The sequence below is a fragment of the Camelus dromedarius genome, unplaced genomic scaffold, assembly GCF_036321535.1.
Source record: "Camelus dromedarius isolate mCamDro1 unplaced genomic scaffold, mCamDro1.pat HAP1_SCAFFOLD_140, whole genome shotgun sequence".
Taxonomy (NCBI): Eukaryota; Metazoa; Chordata; class Mammalia; order Artiodactyla; family Camelidae; genus Camelus; species Camelus dromedarius.
Window position 1 is genome coordinate 70866 of NW_026989773.1, and position 22041 is coordinate 92906.

Sequence of the window (22041 nt, forward strand, 5' to 3'; positions counted from 1 at the left end):
CTAACACTCAATCTCCTGGTCCTCCCAGATCCTCCCCCAGTAGTGCCCAGGGCTGGCTTGGTGCTGTGCTGAGGCAATATTTGTTAATAAGGCCCTTTCCTCATCTTTTCTGACCCTCCGTTTCTTTCTCTGCACAATGAGGGCTTAGACTAGATAAGTGCTTTTCAGTTTCTTTTAAAGCCATATTTCCTTTGAGAAAAAGAAAATGCAAATCTCTCCTTCCATCCCAACACTTTAGATTTTGTTACTTCCTGCAAGTAGTCACATAGTTCTTTGTGGAAAATTGATGTGATTGTGATTCCAGGTGGCACAGAAAATACTCTTCAGAGATTTATTGCAGGGAGAGGGCAGAAAAGGGGCAGTATGTCACTCTTTCTAGTGTGAGCACTGGAGCAGGGGCTTGGATTTAAATATGATGTCTGTCGTGGCCTCACTTTAATCTTGCACAATGTGACAAACCTCTCTACCTCAGTTTCTTGATGTGTCAAGTTGGGGTGATAATATTTTAAGGCTTTTGTGAAACAATATACACATAATCTATTTGTGTCTCAGTAGAAACAAGACCTGCAAGGGATTCAGGGTTTTAAAAAAAAAAATTCTTGCCCATAGCACTATGTAGCTGTGTATTTTAAATTTCCTGGAGGGTGATGGTTGAGTCTAAAGTCCATCGTGGGTCAGGTAGCCCATAGTTCTCTATGTCCCAGTTTGCCCCCTCCTACCCAGTCCTCTTCCTCAGTCCAGGATGAAGTTCCCTAGTAGATTTACACAGAGGTCTTGTGGAAATGGCTTTTCATTTTATTGTTTCACCAAGAAGGGCTGCCATCATGATCTCTGTGGTCAGGTTTTGAAGGGCTGCATCTTGATGTCTAGTCAGGTGAAGGCTATGCAATTGGGAGTTTCTATGTAATAAAAAGGAAAAAAATTACAAATAGAAAATTAGAACAAGGGTGGTGACAGGGACTCTTGGAAGTGAGCACCTTTAGCTTTGTTAGCTTCAGGTGCAGTGGCGTCTTGCCACGAGGACCCATCCTCTTGCTCTGAATTTGGAGGGACCTGTGGGTTCAGTGGGAATGTTAACTGAGTGTATCTCATGTGCTGGTCATTGTCCTATTTTTTCTGTGTGTTCCTTTTTTGAGACAGTGAGCGCATTTAACCTCAATAGCTTCTTTAAAAAAGTAGAAATTTTATTTTGAGATATAATGTAGATTCCCATGTAGTTGTAAGAGATAATATGGAGAGGGCCTATGGACCCTTTTCCCAGTTTTCCTTAATGGTTCCATCTTGCAAAGTTGGGGTACGATTCATTACTGACTCACTAACAATTTGAGGTTTGTGTTATTGCCATCATTTCTATTCACGATTAAACTGGGGCTTAGAGAAGCACACACGCCTGCCCAGGTCACCCACATGGTTAGTGTAGAGACGGGTGGAACGTGGGCTTGGGATTTCCAAGCAGTACCATTATGATGGTCTGTGGCAGGGAGCAGCATTCATTTTGCTTGTTTATTCATTCATTCAACAAACATTTATTGAGTAACCTCTGTGGGTCAGATGCTTTCATAGGGTTATCTGATTCTTCAGCAGTACTGAGAATCAGGTAATATTTACTTTTTTTTAAATCTGAGAAAATTAGCTCTGAGAGGTTATTACCACCCCAAAGGAAATATAGCTCATAAAGGAGGGATAGTAAATTTGTAGTCACCACTTTTTATGCAGGTGGTACCCTAGGCATTTTACATTTGCAAACTTCCGTAATCCAGATAAATTCTTGTAAGGCAAGGATTTTTTTTTTTTAATTTAAGTATAGTCAAGATTACAATGTTGTGTCAATTGCAAGGTGTTTTTTGAATTTTGAATTAAAAAGTATTTTTTGAGGAGGGTAATTAGGTTTATTTATTTGTTTCATTTATTAAAATGAGGTACTGGGACCTCGTACATGATAAGCATGTGCTCTACCACTGAACTGTACCCTCCTCCCCAAGGCAAGTTTTCTTATCCATTATTCTGCAGCTTAGGGTTTCAATTAAATTGGAATTGAAATCCAGATCTTTTGTTCCTACTGTTGTCCTTTTCTTTATATTCTGCTGAAGGGGGTTGCGGAAAGCAGTTCCTTTTTTCATTTCTTTATTCCGCATTTTTGAGCAGTGACTTTGCATCAGGGCCTTGTTAGGTGCTTTGAAACAGAAAACAAGAAATGACCCTTCTCTGCATGGGCAGGAAGCCTAGACAAAAAGCTGGGTAAAGTGATCCGAGCTACGGTAGCCATGTGCAGGCTCTGAAGGTCAAACTGTACCCCTGGATTTGCTTGGGCTTCCCCTGCCTTCTGGCTGGTACACACCAGGTCACCGCAACCCAGAGGCGCCCACAGCCCACAGCACAATATTTATCTCGATCTCCTCTCCCCTCTCGGCAGGGCCTGCAACATGAGCATCCCTGACTACGTGCAGTTTGCTGAGGACTATGAGACTCTTCCCGTGGTGGTCAAACCAGTGGGGATCATCTCAGAGGAGAATTTCTTTTGCATCTATAAGCGAACCTCCTTGGTGAGCCAGATCAGCCCGTGCAGCTCCCAGGGCGCACTCTCTACGCACTACAGGCACCACTATGCGCCCAAGAATGGATGGAGCGTCTTCCAGACCCACCGCATGGTTGTGGGCCTTGTCACCATTACCGACTGCCTCTCGGCCAAGGCCTTCGAGAAGCTCCACGTGCAGAGGAGCTGTATGGCATCATGCTTAATGACTCTCAGCTCTTTGTCTTTGTGCTGCATGGGGAGGTAAGCCAAGCAGCCGCGCACCGACGTGGCCTTCAATCTATGAGGACTGCAGAGTGGTGGAGAAGAGGATCGAGGACTTCACTGAGTCACTCTTCATCTTGCTCAAGTCCAAGTGGCTGGATGGGGCCCCTGACAAGTCTGGGGACAAGATCCCACTCCTCTGCATGCCGTTTGAGAAGGAGGACTTCATGGGACTGGACACAGACAGCAGGTAAGTTTACCTGGAGGCCAGTCCACCCTGGCTGTGTGCCGGGTTTCTTCTCTCCATCCAGAAAGGGATCAGCACGGAATAGGACTCTTTTGTATCCAAGGGGGGAGGGAGGTGCAGCCCACCGGTTTACAGACATTTAAAAGTGAATCCGCCTTTGTTTCAGAGAGATCCTTTTAGTGATAGTGTTAGAGCACTTACTCCTGCTTTTCAGCCAGGACCCTGGTGGGACCCCTGGAGTTGCTGTTCAATAGAGTAGCCACAGCCACTGATGCTAGGAGCACTGGGGAGGAGGCTGGTCTGAGCTGAGATGTGCTGTAGTTCAAAAGCACATGAGACGCTGAGGCTTGTCTACTAAAAGCATATATACTATCTTGTTACTTCCTCTATTGATTACATGTCAAAATGATAGTATTTTACATACAGTAGATTATGTAAGATATGTTCTTAAAATCAGTTTCTAGTACTAGTTTTTTGTTTGTTGGTTTGTTTCTTTGTTTACCGTTTTAAATGTGGCAACTGGGAAACTTTCTTTACATGGCTCTCATTTCATTTCTGTTGGGCAGCGTTTCCTGGGACAGTCTCATCCCTTTGCTTATAGATGAGATGCTGAATCCCGAGAGGCAGAACGAGGCGCTGGTTGAGCTGGCTTGGAGACAGTGTCTCCTGCCTCCCAGGCTCAGCACCTGTTCGGCTCAGGCCCTCTCTTCCTGCCCGACAGGCAGCATGCCATGTTAGGACATCAGAAACACCAACAGGGACCTCCGAAAGAACTCCTTATGCAGGGAAAGGCGTATCACAGTGTATGGGAAAGAGCAGAGAAATGTTCATCCTCACTTTGTCCCTGTGATTAAGTCAACGGCCCCACTTTGCCTCGGAATTACAGACGAGCTCTTCTGGGCTGCCTAACCCCCCCAACTTCTGCTCTGTTTCCCCATGTATCTATTGTGCTGTCCCTCGGGCAGAAGAGGGTGAGATGCCTTTGCCGGGGGGTGGTCCCCCTTTGCTGGGGAGAGTGAGGGAATCTGTGTATCCCCGGCCTACGGCCTCGGTCCTTGAGTCTGGAGACGCTCATGGCGGTCCCACAGGTGATGGTCAGACGACCTGGCACGTGCTGCCGTGCCCGCTGTGGAGGCGGTGCTCTGTGATTCTTGAACTTATCTAAGATCAGATTCTACTTTCTGGTTGTTGGTAAGTTGGAGGAGAAGATGCCAGAGAATTGATAAAAAGAATATGAGATCAGCCCTGTGAGTGATAGGCAAGAGGACCCGAGTCCCACCTGCGTGAGGTGCCTAGCGGGCTCTGGATGAATTTCCTGTTCCTCCGGGACATGCTTAAAGAAGGGGCAAGGCACGTCGTGGCCATGATCTGTTCTTGTCCTCACAGGGCCCTGTGATCTACATGCCCGCACTCACCATCTGCTCCTTGGAGATGAGGTGGCAGGTTTAGGAGCCTGGGCACTGCTGAGGGCACAGCTGCCAGCACCGTGCTACACGGAGGCTGGCTCCGTTCACCTCACATGTCACCTCCTGCTGATCCACCAGGCGTCAGTCAAGGTAGGTGCATCGGTGCAACGTAAGCAGGGACCACCCTCTCCCCCTGGACAGACTGGTGGGTGAGCAGTGGAAGCCTGGAGCCCTGCCCCAGCCCCCAGGCCAGTGCCTCCTGTTTTGTCACAGGAGGCACTGGTGACATTTTTGCTCAGCAACTACTTGGCTCTGGGTCTACGGACCCACCAGAGAATTCCTGCTTGTTTTTGACTTTTGAAGTCTTCCCTTGGGATTTGGAGGAGTAGCTGGATATGTGCTTAGCCCATAGTGGTTGACACAGTCACCATTGTTTACCCAGAACCTCGTGTACCAGGCATGGCTCCCGGCATCAAAATATAGCAGCGCATTAAACCTCCCTCCTGGTGCGTCTGTCTGTTTTGGTACAGTAAGGTCTCAGCCAGCATCTTAACGTCAGTGAGATAACGCGGCCAGTGAGCTCGGGTCAAGCACGTTCTCCTCCAGTCACTTTTACTCCATTGTTGCTTTTACTATTCCGCAGAAATTAATTTTTTAAACAATGCTTTGGTGCAGGAACAGAGCCTAATTCTCTCCTGCTACTCTTGGTGGAAGTGCGTAAAACTGTCCAGCCTGAAATGTGACCACAATTTGTAGCTTAAGACCTGCCTAGACCCATGTATGTGGAGTTTTGGTTAGGGGCGCTGACCACGTTGGGGTCCCCCGGCAGCGCCGTTCCCCTCAGGCCCCTGCTCTCCCTGGAGCAGGAGGTGAGGGTGGGTCTCACCATCCCCGCTTCCCTGGCCTCACACACTCACGTAAATTCTTGTACGTGCTGTCAAAGTCATTTTTGTTCTTGTGTGTTTCTAATTTTCTCTTGTTCCTCTTTTCCTTTTTCCTTATTCCTTTTTCTCTTGTACTGCCCTGTGAGCATGTTGTTGCGTCTGAAAATGTGGGCTGTGCACACCCTGCATTGGAAATAGATAGATAGCCCTCCGTGCTGTCTCCATCGCTTTAAAAAGCAAAAACTTAACAGCTGCCTTAATCCATGTATTATCCTTGTCATCTTTTTATTTTCTAATTTTTTTTTAGCACATCACCCACTTGTGTTTGATACCTCTTAAAATCCTTGCTTTAAGGAACCAGTTTGGTCCTCCTTATATTTGGTGACAAATGCGCCCTTATTAAATTTGTTTGATTGTTTTCAAGAAGTGAGATGCGAATTCATTTAGGCGGCTGCTGAGGGATGTTTTTCATGGAGTATTTAAACTTGTAAAGTCAAATTCTGCAGCATCTTGCTACATTCCTTCTTTTACACAAACGTGCTTGGCACTCGGTTCCTGGCTGTCGCTGTGTGACGCGCGTGACAGCGCTGCCTGGCCGGCGGTCACTGGTGAGGAAGTGGCAGGCTCGGGGGTGAGCAGCTGTTGGAGGAAGCAGTCACCGTTTTGTTATTTAATTTTTTTTTTTTTTGCATTTTTCTTCCCGTGCTATTTACTTTACTTTGCCTTCACAAAGAGGCAGAAGTTGGTCTAAAATCCATGCCACTTTTTTGTTCACTTTACGAGGCTGGTTTATCTGAGTATCAGGACAACATGTCCTTCCCCTAAGTAGCTGGCTCACCTGGATCTGGTGGACATAGGGACTGCTAAAGGGGACCGTAGCTTCCACCGTGCTCCAGCCAGTGGGCATTCAGAGCCGGGTCTGTGGTTTGCCTCAGCAGCCGTGCAGGCCTCCCTGCACCGGCCTTTACTTTTAACCCATGTTGGCAGTAAATAGCTGACTCTGTGTCTGTTGCAGCTGACGTCCACCACTGTCGGCCTTGTCGTTAGTTTGCGGTAGTGAGTCTCCAACACCCCAGTCAACTGTGAAGGAAGATGCTTTGGCCGACGTAGGACCTTGGATTCTCACCCCCACCATGGTTCATCTCACGCGGTGAAAGTGTTTGGCCACCACCATCATGCTGACCATGAGGCCTTGTTTCTCCTTTCATGCTCTGGTCCAAATGTGGACACTTCATTTTTCACTGAATTTGTCTCGCTTCAGACAGGAGAGAATATCTGAAGGAGTCCATCACATTGTGGGTGGGGAACAGATCAGAAGTAAATGTCGCAAGTAGAAGGAGTCTAGTCTGTCCGGGTTGGCAAATGCAGGCTGGGATCGGTGATGGCCGGGCTATGCCCTGGACACAGGCCTTTCCCGTGTCTCCCGAGAGCCCAGGGGTCGGAGTGAGAACAGCCTGGCCTGGGTTCCTCCATCCTCGTCTGCTTACTGACAACTGTTTCTGCTAATTAGGAGTTCCCCCACACCTCGGGCCCTTCAAAAGACCACGGGAGAACATTGAGTCCCTTCTCCTGGGCCTCCTTTGTGAGAATACAGTGCCTTCTGAGGTGACCAGTGGCAGGAGATGCCTCCCCCTCCAGGGAGCACCCTTTGGAGGACTGTGAGTCAGTGCACCATGCTGTGAGCTTGTGGGGTTCCGGCCGTGGTCCCTGCAGAACCAGACTTGAGATGGGCTTAGTGACGGATATAACAGGACTGATTCCAGGGCAGGGCTTGGGGGAGGGAACAGTGGAAATTGAATGTGACCTAAAACACATAGGTGGGTGCTGGGGCTGTTACTAAAATGGGGTGTCAGGGAGGTACCTGCCAGGAATCGAATTCCAGAGTAAATGGCGGACATGAGGCATTTTTAAGATGCCATTTGTCATCCAAGTTAGGACTTCAAAGAGGCACTCGGGTCTAAGGCCCTGGGGCTCAGGTGAAGGAGCCAGACTAGAGATACACGTTGGGAGTCGTCATTCTTAGCTGGTGTTCACAGACGCGCATGTGAATTAGATCATCTTGAGAGCTGCAGACTGAGGCTGATGGGGGGCAGGGCTGTGCCTGGGTTGGAGGAAAGCCCAGACCATGCAGCTTTCGTGTGTCCATCTGCGGCGTTTGCGATTTTCAAACTAATGCCATTTATCCTTAAGTGGCCGGGGGTTGGGCAGGGCCAGCCTGGAAGAAATCTGAAAGGAGGTTCGTGGCCACGTGTGTGTCTTGGGAAGACGCAGATTCTGCAGGGTCCGGGAGGGTAGATTTCTAAGAAGCTGGAGTTGGAGTGGGGAGAAAGTAGTCACACTCACCTGTGAGGGAGGGAGGGCGTCCTTGGGTGTCGCCACCCTACTGGACTCGCTTTCCAATGAACAGAAGGCAATCAGACAGAGGATCTGAGGTGAGAAGAGATGGGCACTGGGAGGGGAGCAAACCTGGAGAATGGTGCGTGCAAAGTTCTGGAATAGTCTCCCTGAAAATTTGAGTTAAAAATACCCAGACTCTTAAGAACATTGATAGTGACTGGGGAGGAGGCAGTTGTTTTTCTGGCCTACTAAAAGTAATGCATTTATTCAGGGATACACAGAAGATTCGGGCAGTCTTTTCCAGGGGTTTGATCCTTACCAGGGGGAACACTGCAAGTTTAAAGGGGGAGAAGGGCAGCGGAGGGAAGCTAGTCAGTCCCCGTGTCAGGTACCAGACGGCAGCCCTACTTGCGTGTTGCATTCTCATCCATGCCTCCCAGTTGGGCGATGGCAGCTCCCTTTTGCGGATTGGGAAGCCTTCTCAGAGGGGTTAAGGAATTGGTCCGTTTAGCGGCTAGTCAATGCTGTAGCAGGATTCAAGCAGGGCCTTGTCAGACTTCAAGGGCATGTTCTCTCTACTAATTCCGGTACCTCTCTGTTGTACCTGGATTGGTGAATTGGGTCAGTTTTGGAGCCTTTCACAAAAAATACGATTTAAGTGTCTCAGGACAGTTTCACAAAGCTCAGTGTTCTTTGATGGTTCAGAGGCACCGCAGTGCTTTTCGCCACACAGAGGTAAGGTCTTACTCCTTGCCGATGACGTGGTTGCAAATGACGTACAGGTGCAAAACCAGACTTAGGAGCTTCTGAAGGGAAACTCTCCAGTTCTCCCTTGATCGGCTTTCTTCCACGGGATGTAACTGCTGCAGCATAGGCCTGAGCTTTCCATATGGAGTGAGGGTTTGATAACCAAAGTTAGCATAAAACGGTCAGATGAAGAAAATCGAAGTTGACAATTTATTTTTGGGTTACATTAGTGAAGATATTCTATCAGTTAATGACCCATATATCGAATGAAATTGAGTACAGAACATTGCAATTCTTACTTTCTATTTAGAGTTCTCTTACAGAGTAAGGTTGCCTGCTTTGGAACATCAGCTCCACGACCACGGCACCTATCAGTGTGTTGGTGTGATTGCATTTATGCAGTCAATGTAATCTGGGCTTCCTCAGCCCCAAACACTCCAGTGCAGAATCACGGGCTGTAGCCATCTCTTAGTCACGCAAATACTTCTAAAATTATATGATGCCAGAAAAGAAAGAAGAGGGAGAGAGAGATTGCCTTTATCAAAGTTCCTTTCTATTCTAACTGCAAACTGTTGTTGAACAGCTCTGGTTTCCTTTGGATATGAATATATACATTTCTTTGCATGTAACCCGGGTTTTGGACTAGAACACCAAGCTCTTGCTGTCCACAAGCCACAAAAATAGTAGCCAAATTGCACAGGTGCAAAATAGTTTATACTTTTTTCTGAGAAAGAATCCTTGAATTTGGGACTTGGGCTGTGATTTCTGCTTTTTGCTTCCCCCACCCCTCTTGTAATCTCTCACTCCTTCCCACGTGGCCCCCAAGAGTTCGTGGTTTCAAAGGAGTGGGCAAACACCCAGTTGGTCACCATGTACTGTTGCTATAGATGGAGCCATGCCAAGACCTAAAGGACATTATCAGAGAGGACTTCCTGGAAGAAATGGGCTCTACATTCAATCGTGAGGACAGAGTAAGTGTCAGCCAGGAGAAGGAGTCAAGAGTGTGGCTCAGGTGGCAGGTGCAGCCCAGGCAGAGGCCTGGAGGCTTGTGGGGTGGGGACCTGGGGAGAGTGTCCTGTGTGGTCCAGGGTGGAGTGTTCCCCTGCTTGGGAGGACCCTGGAGAGAGCCTGGGGTGAAGGGCTTTGGAAGACATTGGGTTTTATTTGAACAGACACTGGAGGCAGTGAAGGGTGTCAGCAGGAAGTGACCCTCAGGAAAGGTACTTCTGGTTTTGCTTCTGATATTCTACAGACAGAAGGGTCGGGACGGGCGAGAGCAGGTCTGTCTGTCCCTTTGAGACCCACCCCATAATTCATTTATTCATAACACGCGCACTTCTGTGTGTCTAGGGGAGAGTGGGTGGACCCACATTATTAAGCAAAATGTATTTGCTTCTTGTGAGCTTAGCAGTGTCAGAAGTTGACTTAGCCTAGAATGTTCTAGGAATAGAGGAACAAGTTGCGGAGGTTGGAGGGAGGGAAGTCTTCCTTGGGAAACAATCAAAATGAGCCTGGAGTTAAGTGGGTAGTACGAGCAGGACAGCGGGTCCCTGAGGTCACTGGGGACCTGGGAACTGGGGTGAGGCTGGGAGAGCAGTGTCGGGGGCGGGGCTAGAACGGGGCCAGGGAGCCTCTGAAGGGTTTGAAGTGGGGTGATTTAATCAACTTTGTGATTTGGGAAGGCTGCCGTTGCTCTGTGTGTGTGTGTGTGTGTGTAGCGGGGAAGAGGGGGAGGGTGCCACCAACTGGGGGGCCACTAAAACACAATTCACAGGCTGGGAGAGGGGCGTCAGGGCTGCTTGGGGACGGCTGGGGCAGTGTGGATGCCGGATTTCCTTATGGGGAGGACTTGTTATCGGGGTCGCCCGAGAGGCGACTTTTGGCTGGAAGAAAAGAGATGGAGGCTGCCAGGTGGACTTTCCTCTTCTCTCCTTCCCTGCCTTGTGTGATGATCTTAGCTCAGCCAACTTTTGGAACAGAAGAGCTAAGTTCCAGGGTAGCCCAGGACTTTGTTGATCTGGTTCGAGTGAGATGTGATAGGATTTAGATTTCTGTTCAGATCTGCATGTTCACTTAGCTAGAAACCTCCCGTCATTTCGATTTCCATGGGGTATTTATTCTTGATAAAGATTGCTTTCTTGGTGAGAGGAAATTTAATACAGCTGTTGTCTTTCTCAAAAAAAATCATATCTTTAAAGAAATTTAATATTCCAAAGAATAGCAAAATTTAAAAATGATAAAGTAAGGCTTTGGTGTAGTTTCTTTGGTTTCTGAGCTAATGTGGAGTTAGAGCCTTTGCATTACTTAATAGCACATCCTTAGTGAGCTGTTAGTGAGCACCCCAGGCCCCACCTCTCAAAACACCATTAAAGTTTGCTCTGAAATAGTGAGGTCATAAAGGTCTTGTTTGCAGAATTCAAACAGTTTTTTTATATTATGCAGCATAGCTCCATTTATAAAATAATAATAGGTTCAAAATTAAGAAAGTGGAAGATAATTGATTTTTTAAAGCTGAAACATAAACTTTCTTGTGCTAATGTTGCAACTGGAAATTTTGAAAAGAAAAATCCTACTGTAATATCATCTAAGTGGAATACATATATGACTTCCACATTTGAAAAGTAACGGCGCAGTGGTTTTAGAAGTCAGGAGCATTCCAACTCAGATACTGGCATTGATGGTTGCTGGTTTTCAATGGAAGAGCCTAAATTTGCCTTCTTAGCATTTTTTTTCTTTGTAGTGAGAGGGCTGAGTAGTGCTTTGCCAGCATGATTTTGGGGCAATTTGAGGGCAGATGTCGTGTAGCAGCAGTGAGATATTTCCATGCGTTTAATTTTCCAGACATCACCAGGGCACATGTGGGGTTTGTGCATGCAGGCTGGGATGCTGCAGGACTCCCTAACCCATCACCGTTATGTGCTGGAGCTGCTCCGGTTAGTGAATAATTTTCTGTGCCTTGGAGGTAAAGTGGTCTGATGCAAATGATCAGATATGTAGTTAAAGTGCTATTACTTAAAATAAGAGAAACCTAGAAATATGGCTCTAACAATACAGGATGAGGGAGGAGAATTGTCTGAGCTGCGTGCAGTGGGGAGTCTTCTCAGGTGACTCCCACGCCGTGATTCCTGCCAATATCCGCCCCAGCCCTGCACGGTTGTCCTGCCGAAGCAAGCATGCACTTTGCTCAGAAACGCACTGAATTTCCTTGCGCCTCTGTTTGTTGGCTTTTTTTTGAAAGCACATCTTGCCCTTTGCTTAAATGCCATCCCTGCAAGTCGCCTCATACGCTCATCCTTCTGGACCTCGTCCATACATAGCTGCTGAATGGATGAACAGAATGTAGAATCTCCATTTAGTGAAACATTATTCAGACGTAAGTGTGAATAAAAAAGAAAAAGAGGAAAATGAAAAAGGCCACCTCTTCTGGGAAGTCCACTCTGACTGCTCAACCCGCCCTTTTCTCTTTGAAACACAATCACTTATGCTCCACTCTACTCTTTTTGATAGTACTTACAACCCTCTAATAAACATTAACGTTTTCAAAAAAAAAAAAAGGGATGCTGATACCACTTCAACATGAACGAGCCTTGACAAGAGCATGTTAAGTGAAAGGAAGCAGACAAACACGGCCACATATTGTTGCCTTCAGTGATCTGAAATGCCCAGAATAGGCACATGCAGAGGCGGAGAGCAGGTGATGGTTGCAAAGGGCTAGATGGAGGGGGGTTAGGGAGTGACTGCTAGTGACAGGGGGATTCTTTTGGGGTGATGAAGTGTTCTGGAAATAGATGGTGATGAGGGCTGCACAACCGTGAGTGTGCAGAAGACTGCTGAGCTCTGTCTCTGGGAGTGCCTGTGGTTGGGGGCGGCTTTATTTTCTTCTCACCCTGCACTCTGAAGAGACATCTTGTGCAGTGGCCTTTCTACTAGTGTGAGTGGTGAGAATCAGCGACTTTGCAGAGTCTTGTTTCTTTTACCCCCCCTGCTGAGTGTAGGCAAAATAAATTTAAGCCTGAGAAAGTGCTCCATCTGCAGAAATGTATTTCAGGTTTGCATGGTGTAAAAATCTTGAGAGCTTTTTAATTGTTGAGGACAGTCTGTGGGGGAAAATAGCCCGTGAAGCCTTGGGGAGACCTGGAAAAACCGCGCTTCCCTCCCTGACACGGGTGGAGTATTCACCCCATTTCAGGCAGTGAAGGGCCCAGACCCGTGAGCGGAGTTGACAATCGTGAATATTTACGTGTATCCGCTGCTTCATCTTGGATATTAATTTCAAGCTGAGTCAGTTTGTGGCGGCAGCCTCATTCTACATCAGGAATTTATAGTATCTGCTCTTTGAGGTGAAGACCTGACAGATTTTATGATTTAACAGTCTCCCTTGAATTGATATCTCAGATTCCTTTGTCAAAAGCAAAACAGCAGAAATACAGACGTCCTTTAATGCCAATATGACCTGGAAAGGATTTAGTCTCTGTGCCTCAGTGGCCTAATCTGCGGTTGGGGATGGTGATAACAGTGTTTCCCTCAGAGGGGCTGGTGAGGGGAGAGTGAGGAGCACAAAGGGAGGACTTACAGGAGATGCTCATGAATGACTGAATTTAGTGCTCTCAGCCTGGTGAGGCCTCAGGGGCAGAGATGTCAGAACAGAGAATTCCTAGCCAGAGCTAGATCCGTGTTGGCAGCTGTTGTGATCAGTATCACAACTGTGGGTTATCAGGTAGTTTTAAGACTTGGTAATATGAATTCATGAATAATGTTAGAAGACTAGACATCTCAGATTCAGTTTACATAGTTCTCAAGATTTCCTCTGAGAAATGGATGGTTTTTTCCCCATCTTAAATCTGAGATGAGTCTCTAAAAAATTTCTGTATTCCTCCATCTTTTTGCATTAATTCTCCATTTCTTAAAAAAAGAAGTTTTTAAATTGAGTTAGTGGGGACTGAACTGAGGGCCTCATGCATGCTAAGCACATACTCTCCCAAATGAGGTATAATCTCCCCCCTGATTTTTTTTAAAATTTACTTTCTTAGTATTCAGAGGTTAGAGGCCTCTAATTCTTTTTCTGGAGACTTGTCCATGAACCTGTAAATCTATTATTAATGGACAAAACTTGGTTTATTAAAAAAATGAATAGAATATTCTGCAATCCATCCAAAAGGAAATGTTCATTGGCTTAAAATGTTTCTCCTTTAAGGTGATTTCTCCTTTTTGGTCTAGCTCAATTTATTAACAGACATCCTCATCATCATAATGACCAAACTCGCTCTGAGTGGACACCTCCCTAAGGCTAAAATACTTTCCTCATGCTTTACTTCATAGCAGGTGTTTGACGGTAGGTATCAGTGTCTCCTTTTTTACAGCTGAGGGATTGAGAGATGGAGCAGCTTGTCCCAAATCACACGCAGCTGGCGGTGGCTAGCTCGGTGCTGGAACCCAGGCTTCACAGGATGCATTCTTAATTGCTTCTCTAATCAGCCTCCCTTTGAGTGGTTACCCGAACTCCTGTGACTCCATAAATGGCCGATTTTAGTGATCTCAGCCTGATGAGGCCTTCAAAGGGGAGACACCAGTGAGAATGTGAGACAGAGTGGCATAAATTAAAATTGTACATTTTCACAGATGTTTAATTCTCAGGTAGTGGCATAAAAAGTTAATTTTTATGTATTTTAGTGCTCTGTAAGCACTAAAAACAAAACATTAAAAATAATTATAGTGCAAATGAGAAGGGGGCTTTGAAAGTCCAACCACTGCTGATGATGTTACTTGTTTTTCTCTAGTGGCCCTTATTGACAGAAATACTTACAAAGACTGAATTGGTTTTATGTAGTCTTAATATGGAAAAAAAGATTGTCAGTGAATATTTTAAGAAAATCTTTATTCTTTTCTTTCCTGATGATGTATATATAAGTTGTTTTCATGTCTTAAGTACATTTCCTCATTTGTGAAATTTGAGTAATATCGTTTAACTTGTCTGACTGTGAGAGTTAGTAGCCTTGTATACAAAGAACTCAAGAGGTGCTTAGTAAAAATGTGCTGTCACAATGACAGATATTTTAGAAGGATCAACTCTGAATACTAAAGAGGGTGGCTTATTACTGATGCATATTTAATATGTATATATATGATATATATGAATATGGCTTAAAGTAACAAGGATTCATTTATTTTTTAGTGCACTATGAAGTTTTAATGAAATCTGTATCATTCTAGTGAGACAGGGACTAGTTAAATTCCCTTAAGCAGACGACCTTGAAGATTATTTACACAGAATGTGTATTGTTAGAAATCAGATGTCATGTTGCCGTGTAACCATCCACTCAGACATTTAAATTCGTTGGATTCTGACATCCACATTGATCATTTTCTGGGAATAAGCTTCTCTCTTTTGTGATTAAAGAAAATTTTGATCTTTTTTCCTGCAGTCTTAACAGGTTTAAAATATCAAAACATTGATTTGACATGTAACTTTTTTAATAGAGACAATAAAGCTCATGCTGTTTTATTATGTAAATAAATGTTTTTGTATTTCAACAAATGTATGATTTCCTGGATTTTGAGAAGTATGTTGCAAGATACTTAGATAACCTACTTTTGGAAATATACAGACACGGCTTTTATGAATATAGGCCTAGTACAGATCTGTTCGTTTTTGCTACAGTGCAAGACATGAGGCCTAGGAGAGATTTGCTGCCGATTGCAAGGAGGACAGATCCCATGTCTCAGTCTCCCCTCCTGTAAAATGAAGTGGCTTGACTGGATTCTTTCCTCTTCTAAGATGAGTTTCCATGAGCCTGTGTCTTTTGTTTATATTCAGGAGTATTAGCAATATCAGATTAAATACTGAGTTACCGTCGCTTCCCCCGAAGCAAAGTGCAGTGTGTGCTACAGAAGCTTTTAGTTATCTGATTCTCGTTTCTGATCCTACAGGCAATTTTTGTGTTGCATGCTTCCTGGCAACCTGGAAGGTCTTTTTAGCCATAGGTGGCGCTTGTTGCACCTTCTTACCATCTTAATTTTCCTGTCTGTTAAAGAAGGCTTAAACAACGTTATTTTGTTTTGATTTCTTTGCTTGATGCTTCAGAATAGCACAATGTCCATTATGTCTGTCTACCTGTAAAAATTGTTCTGCTTATATTTTAGTTTTATTCTGTCATCTCGCTGTGAACATCTCAGACTTGCTGTGTAAACAATGGCAAAATCGGACTTTTCTTCCAGTGTTAGAAACCAGTGAGCCGGGAATTTATAAAACAGCTAGTAGCGGCCTCTGGAGCACCTTAAATCTGAAAAGTGTGCTGGGTTCCCTGAGTATTGATCCCGCTGCTCTGTGTTAATTGGTGGTAGGAGATTTGGTACATATAGGAAGGGGTGTAGTTTTTTGACTTGGGTTTGCGTGCACGTGCTGCCACTGAGCCATGTGAGCCTGAGTCAGTTCGTTCTGAGTTTTTCCCTCGTCTGAGAGATTGGGACGTTGGTATCTGCTTTGTAGAATTGTGAGAATTAGAAATTATGTAAAGTGTTTACCACAGTGGGTATGTCAAGAGGGCTCATAATCCTTAGCTGCTGTTTGGTGTGAAGCCATCATTTTATAGTCTTTGTCAATTAATAAGAAACAGGAAAACAAGAAAAGCTGGTTTTATGATGAAAGATATTTGAGGAGGTTCCATAGTTCCTATACCCATAATTAAGCATCAGCAGAGTCAGAACTGTTACACAGTCATCCTGAACCAACGTTAAGCCACAGAATTTTTGTTATTTCATATATGTTGGGGCCTATGGGGATCCAATACTTATATGCATGTTGTCTCCAGCAGCCAACTGAGAGATGACACAAAAGAGTAGGCAGGCGATAAATGTCTTCTTACTGATGAAGCTACGTTCTCCATGAACTTCAGGGCTGTGGGAAAATGTGTGTCATGATACTGTGTCCCAGAATTAGAGACTCACCCTTTCCCAGTTAACTCTGGGCCACAGCGAGCCTTCCCTTGAGAGGACCTGCCCCTTCATGCACAGGGCTGTCCTGACATGGAGCTGAGCATCCCAGGTGCTTCCCAATGGTGACCAACACTGGAGGGAAAGGTAGGGCTTCACATTCCCTGCTTGTCTCCCCGGACTCACACCTCACACTCTTAGTGTGACGAGGGCTAGCTGTGATCCAGTGGCCAGGGGTATGAAGGGAGAAGCACTCTCCATGACCCAGAGGAGTTGGGAGGAGGCATCCCCTCCCTAGTTTAAACAGGTGGTGGGATGGAATGGGAGGGTGCTCCCCAAGAGTTTATAAAAGGAGAAATAAGGATTTTCTTTGGGACTTATACTATCCAGGAAACACATAATATTATTAGAAGGGAGACTTGTAAATCACTTTTATATTAAGTTGACATTTGTTGAACACCAAAAATGTGCTACATTCTTTTCTGAGAGTTTTACAGAAATGAATCCTTCAATTTTCTCAACAAGTGAGTAAGGAAGATTTGATTGTTATCCCAGTTTTACAGTGTGGAAATTTCGGCACGGAGAGGGTAAGTAAGTTGGCCAAGGTCACAGAGCTAGTAAGTGGCAGAGCTGGTATTTAAACCCTGGCTGTCTGGTTTTGAGGCTCCCAGCGATGGGCTTTGGGTGTTTAGAGGTATCTGCATCCCTGAATCTTTGTACCACTTTGCATCAGTTAGCCCAGAAATGACAGGGAAAGTAGAGTTACACAGGTGCTCACTATCATGTCTCAGCCACTGTCCACGAAGTGTGCACTGTGATTAGCGTTAATTATTTTCTAGGCAGTAGATCTGTTCGTATAACAGAAATTTAGTCCATTGAGTTAATCTACAAACCCTTCCTGCTCTGCTTCTGTCCATGGTTGCCATGTGACTGCCTGCCCGTGATTGGGCTGTGGAGGAGAAAATGTACTCATGGTTGAACTCTGATATTTCAGTCTGGTTTATAGTTTCACTTCTTCTGTTACATTAATAAGTTTCTGGTTTTCTTGCATCAGTGTGTCATGAGTTTGGTTAATGTGAAACCAGTCCATGGGAGCCCAGGGATGCTAAAGCTTTAATTTCTGAGCACACTGTCGCACTTCTACCCGTGCAGACCTGGCTGGAGGATGTCCGCCTTCCTCACTGATTTCTCCAAACAGCAGGGTCCTCTCCCACCCCAGGATGTGAGGCTGGGAGCTCTATGAGTTGGCCAGTCGGTGGCCAAGTCCACCAATCAGAAAATGATGAAGTAGCCGGAAGTGGGTTTAATAGACGAAAAGGGCTTCCAGGTAGTCCGATGGGCTGTTCGAGTCCATTTGGTGAGAAGCTGTCCACTGTCTGTGGTTGAGCTGCTGCTTTGCTGTTGAAAAGTCTGGATTAGATGAAGGGATTTTAAAAAGGAGAAAGGAGTGATTTCAGGTGGTACGTCCACACCGGTGAGAAGTGATGGATGACCGACTGTGTGAGGCATAGACAGAGTCTTACAAACTTCATAAAACAGCTTTAAAAGCTCTGCCATTTGAGTGCACTTCATATGGGGTCCAGTTCATCACTGGTCGCGCTGAGAGGGCAAATAATTGATGATGGTGGAAAGGACACGGAGGCATCAAAAAGTCTCAGTCATGTTCCCTGTTTAAAGGATGTTGCACAATGTAATATATTTGAGCTGGTTTTTCACTGAACAATTTTTAGTGTTTTCTGGGACTCCCCAGTGCCCCAAGGCTCCATGCAGCTGAGTGTCCCCTCAGAGCAGCTCTGTCAGTGCTTGCCCTGGGCTGACGTGGTGTCGCGGGGAGCAGGACGGTCAGCGTCCACGGCTCCTCCGAGATCCGTCTCCTCATCCGCAGTGCCGGGTTGCTCATCCGTGTTTACTTAGTAGGTTAGCAGAGAATCACACGTGATGGTTGTCAGGTGTGATTTGTGATTGTCTCTGTGATTGGCATATAGTCAGTGTTTGATAGAAACCCTTGTTTTTTTAGTATAATTGTAGCAGCTAGATTGCAGTGGTTTTTAGTCTGTATTTTTTTATAACTTTATTCTTATTTTTAAATATGCACTTATTTTTATTTATTTTTTTGGATGTACTGGGGATTGAAGCCAGGACATTGTGCATGCTAAGTAGGTGCTCTACAACTGAGTAATACACACCCTCCTTGTCTGCACTTGAAAATAAATATTGCAATACACAAAATAGATCTTAAACACCATCATGTGACCTAGTCTCTGTATAGACAATTGAACACGTATACTATTTCAATAAGAATAAATGTTGTTGAGACATACATTTCTGAATCTGTTAATGTGCTTAAAAACGATCATAGGTAGTGATAAACACGAGTCTTTGATCCAGTACTTCTTAGGGTCTGTTTTGCCATCAATGGAAATTACATTCTACAGAGAAGGCTAATTGGGTCTCTTTGATATTTGGATGGTTTAGCAGATGATCAAGGCTTTCAAAAGCTGACAGAATTGTATTTTAAACTAACTACAAAGTTATCTTCTAGAAGTTGGAATTCCTAAGCTTGTGAAGTGTCCAGTAATCCAGGGGGTATGTGTCTGTGTCTGTGTGAACGTTTGTGTGTGTGATTTCAGGAAGGTAGAAATAAGTTCCATATAGACTTCTGATACCTTTCTCCTCAAGTTCAAGGTGTAGGCATATATTTACACAAATAAATTGATATTCTTTTGTCATTTGGCATATTGGGAATAAGAGGTTGTCATACTTGTTTCAGAAGGGTTGGGGAGCATGAGCTTAGAAAACGGGAGGAGAAAGAGGCCGGGAGGCACTTCACACTCTGTGCAGGATTTGAGGAACCGTAGCTTTTCTTTTTTCTTCTAAAGCAAACTGGCGCTGAATTGTAACATACTATTACTCAGAATTGCTTTTCTGATCAGATACAAGTGCCTCAGAGTTTTCAAGGCAACAAGAATGGTGAAATGTGTTTTAGCAGTTATCTTTAAAAGTAGTTTTATTTTTCAAGTAAAAGGCTATAGCCTGTTCTTTCTTCCAGCGGTACAAGACATGCTTATTAATCTATGTACATGATCTGTGTGCTTAGTTTCTTTGGTTTTTGTTTTTTTTTTTTTTTTTTTGAAATGCTTGTTTCATTGTGGTTTGAATGAATGTTTAAAATTTCTGGATTTTGATCTTTAGAACATGCTGATTTATGAGAACCGTTAAAAACCTGATTGTTTTTTGGTCCTTGTTTGTTGGGGCACCCTATTGAATTCTGTTGTCTTTTAAAGAGGGAAATGCTTCCTCTAGCCTGTAGATCATTAAGTGAATGGTTTGCAGTGTGCCTTTAAAATTCTTTGAATGCATTGAGCATGTTTGTCCAGTGAATTTTGAATTGACTCATTGTAATGACTTTGCTTTTGTTTTGTGGCTTTTGCTCCTCTCCACAAGAATTTGAATTCTCTGTGGCATTTTGTATACGTGTTATTAACAGGGGAAAAAATTTTGCATTTTTTACAGAGCTGGGTTTTCCTATCCCCTCTGAATGCCATCTATACTTGATACAATAAAAATCTGTTATTGCAGTGCATAATTATTTCATAAACTATTTTTTGGCATAATCAGAAACAATGACAAAGAATGATAAAAAAAATACAAAAACCTTCCTTCCTTTGAAGAATAGAAATGAGGTGGTCAGGCTCACGCCTGCTTTGTGCCTGACACACTTACTCTCATTTCATTGTGTATCATGATTCGGAGATGGAGTTGCTTCAGGTTTGTAGATTTTTGTTTTAACATTTGTGTTGAATTCTTTCTCCAGGCTGATGTTTCCTGTTGTGTTTGTGGAAAGAGTAGAAGGGAAACAGATACTTTGTTTTGTTTTCAGGAGTCCTGAGTTGATGAGAAAATTGTTGAGGGTGGGCTGAGGAAAAGAGTGACACTCCCTCTCCTCCCGGCTGAAATTGATAAACAAATAAATCAATTAAGTGTATCGATATTTGACCAATAGTAGTTAGCGAGCCCAAAATGGATAGATATGCCCAATGGAAATTACTGAGTTGACCTGTAGAATTATGTGCTTTACCAAGTAGAAGCAGCTTAGAGCAATCAGAAAAATCAGTAATATGATGAGATATAAAAGGGATATCATATCTTTTATTTCTGAAACTTTTCTACGGTAAGTTGTGTAGAGCTAAAATTAAATTTCAAGCACCAGGATTTAAGAGTGTGGGTGGTTCTTTAGGATCGTTATTCACGGATGTGCCTAGACCCTGCTAGAGTGTCTGAAGATGGCAGGAAAAGACCCAGAGGCAGGATTTGTCATCCTAGGGTGTCCTCCATAATGGTTCCATGTGAAAGCCCATGATTGGTTTAACAAACTGTAGCACACACCAGCCTGCTGTGAACTTTGATAAGAAAAAAATATGCTTAGAAACTGCTTTGCAAGCAAGTGCCTGTGCATCCTCATACCAGTCTCCTTGCCTTAAAAAGCAGAGAAAATGCTTTCCTTGCATAGTTGAGGTTTTAGATATCACTCTGCTGGTTGCAAAGCAAGGGCCGTGGCCCTCAGCAATAAACGCTGGGCTTGTGTGCTGTTAGATAGTCTATTATCCCCAAAACAAGGACCTGGCTGGTCTGGTGGTCTGCTTTGTAATTCACATATCTAAAAATGTATCTTGTTCCCCTCACCCCATGACTTCCCTAAAGATACACTAATCCTTTGTACTCATTGTGGATTTTACAATCTCTGCCTCATCCCGTCTTTCCCGAAGTTCCTCCTTACTATCTCACAACTGTTGATGAATTTTTCCTTTGATTATACACAATAAATATGGGAGCATTTGAGAGGCTCGTGGAGTTGGCTCCCTACTCCCTCTCGATTTCTTGGCTTTTTACACAGAGTCTTGAATAATCATTCCGTGCTGGTAAGACTTCTGCCAGCCAGATGCCACAGTTCCAGGTGAGAAGTATGCAGGCTTTATCTCTCCTACCCGAGGGAGAGAGAGGAGAGAATTGAGATATGCTCCGCCGTGGTCCCTTCTTGCCCCAGAGCAACTGCAGTTCACCTGAAGCTTTCTGGCCTCTGCTAAGATGGCCTCTGTCCCAGGACTGACTGCAGCCTTTTCTTCCCTTGTCAACATTTCCTTTCAGAAGTTGGTCTCTTCTCTGCAATTCCACCCTGGCAGATGTGATGGTGGTCAGCGTGCTGGTGGGCAGTCATTTGGGGACTCCCAGGAGCCATGCTGATTCTCCTGAATCTCTCAATCGGGGTTACAGAACAGTCGAGAACCGAAGGAAGCCCATTCACGTGAGGTCAACAGAGCATTACATCACTTTCATTTTATTATTGAATTTTCAGTAGAGAAATTATTTGTAGCAAACTGTTCCAGATTTTCCGCCGCCTGCTTTCCTCATCACCACTTCCTTGCTGGCTCTGGTGCTTGTTTTACAGACCAGGTTTCTTCTCTGGTCATTTCTAGCAGCTTGGCTTGCCGAATCCTTGATCTGCATTTGAAGCAGAATGCTTCTTTTTGATGTGAAACTAATTTTCCTATTTCTGAATATTTCGTGTACTCTCAGCAACTGTTTCAAGTGAACTGCTCTTGTCCAATTTCGGTTAACTCACATTTGCTGATCTCCTGCTTTCATGCTGAGGGCAGTTTCTTCTTCCTGTAATAAAATTTAGCAATTTGCATTTACTATGGGAAGGTACTGGCCCGAGGTGCTTTTTTTCTTAACAATTTTAATACAATTCACCCA

The 22041-nt window shown here is 44.5% G+C and overlaps 1 long non-coding RNA gene across 5 annotated transcripts in view; it reads left to right on the top strand.

The window, feature by feature from the left end:
- LOC135320612 (uncharacterized) overlaps nt 1-22041 on the top strand; it is a 54566-nt gene that overhangs the window by 1797 nt on the left and 30728 nt on the right. Inside the window, exons 1-5 of one of the 5 annotated variants that reach the window (XR_010379835.1) lie at nt 1827-2987; nt 4371-4540; nt 6290-6932; nt 9246-9329; nt 21433-21594. This is a non-coding gene — a long non-coding RNA (uncharacterized LOC135320612). Of the gene's footprint in view, nt 1-1826; nt 2988-4370; nt 4541-6289; nt 8298-9245; nt 9330-21432; nt 21595-22041 lie in introns of those variants that run through there. The other 4 variants (XR_010379834.1, XR_010379837.1, XR_010379833.1 and 1 more) reach the window with 4 other exon arrangements.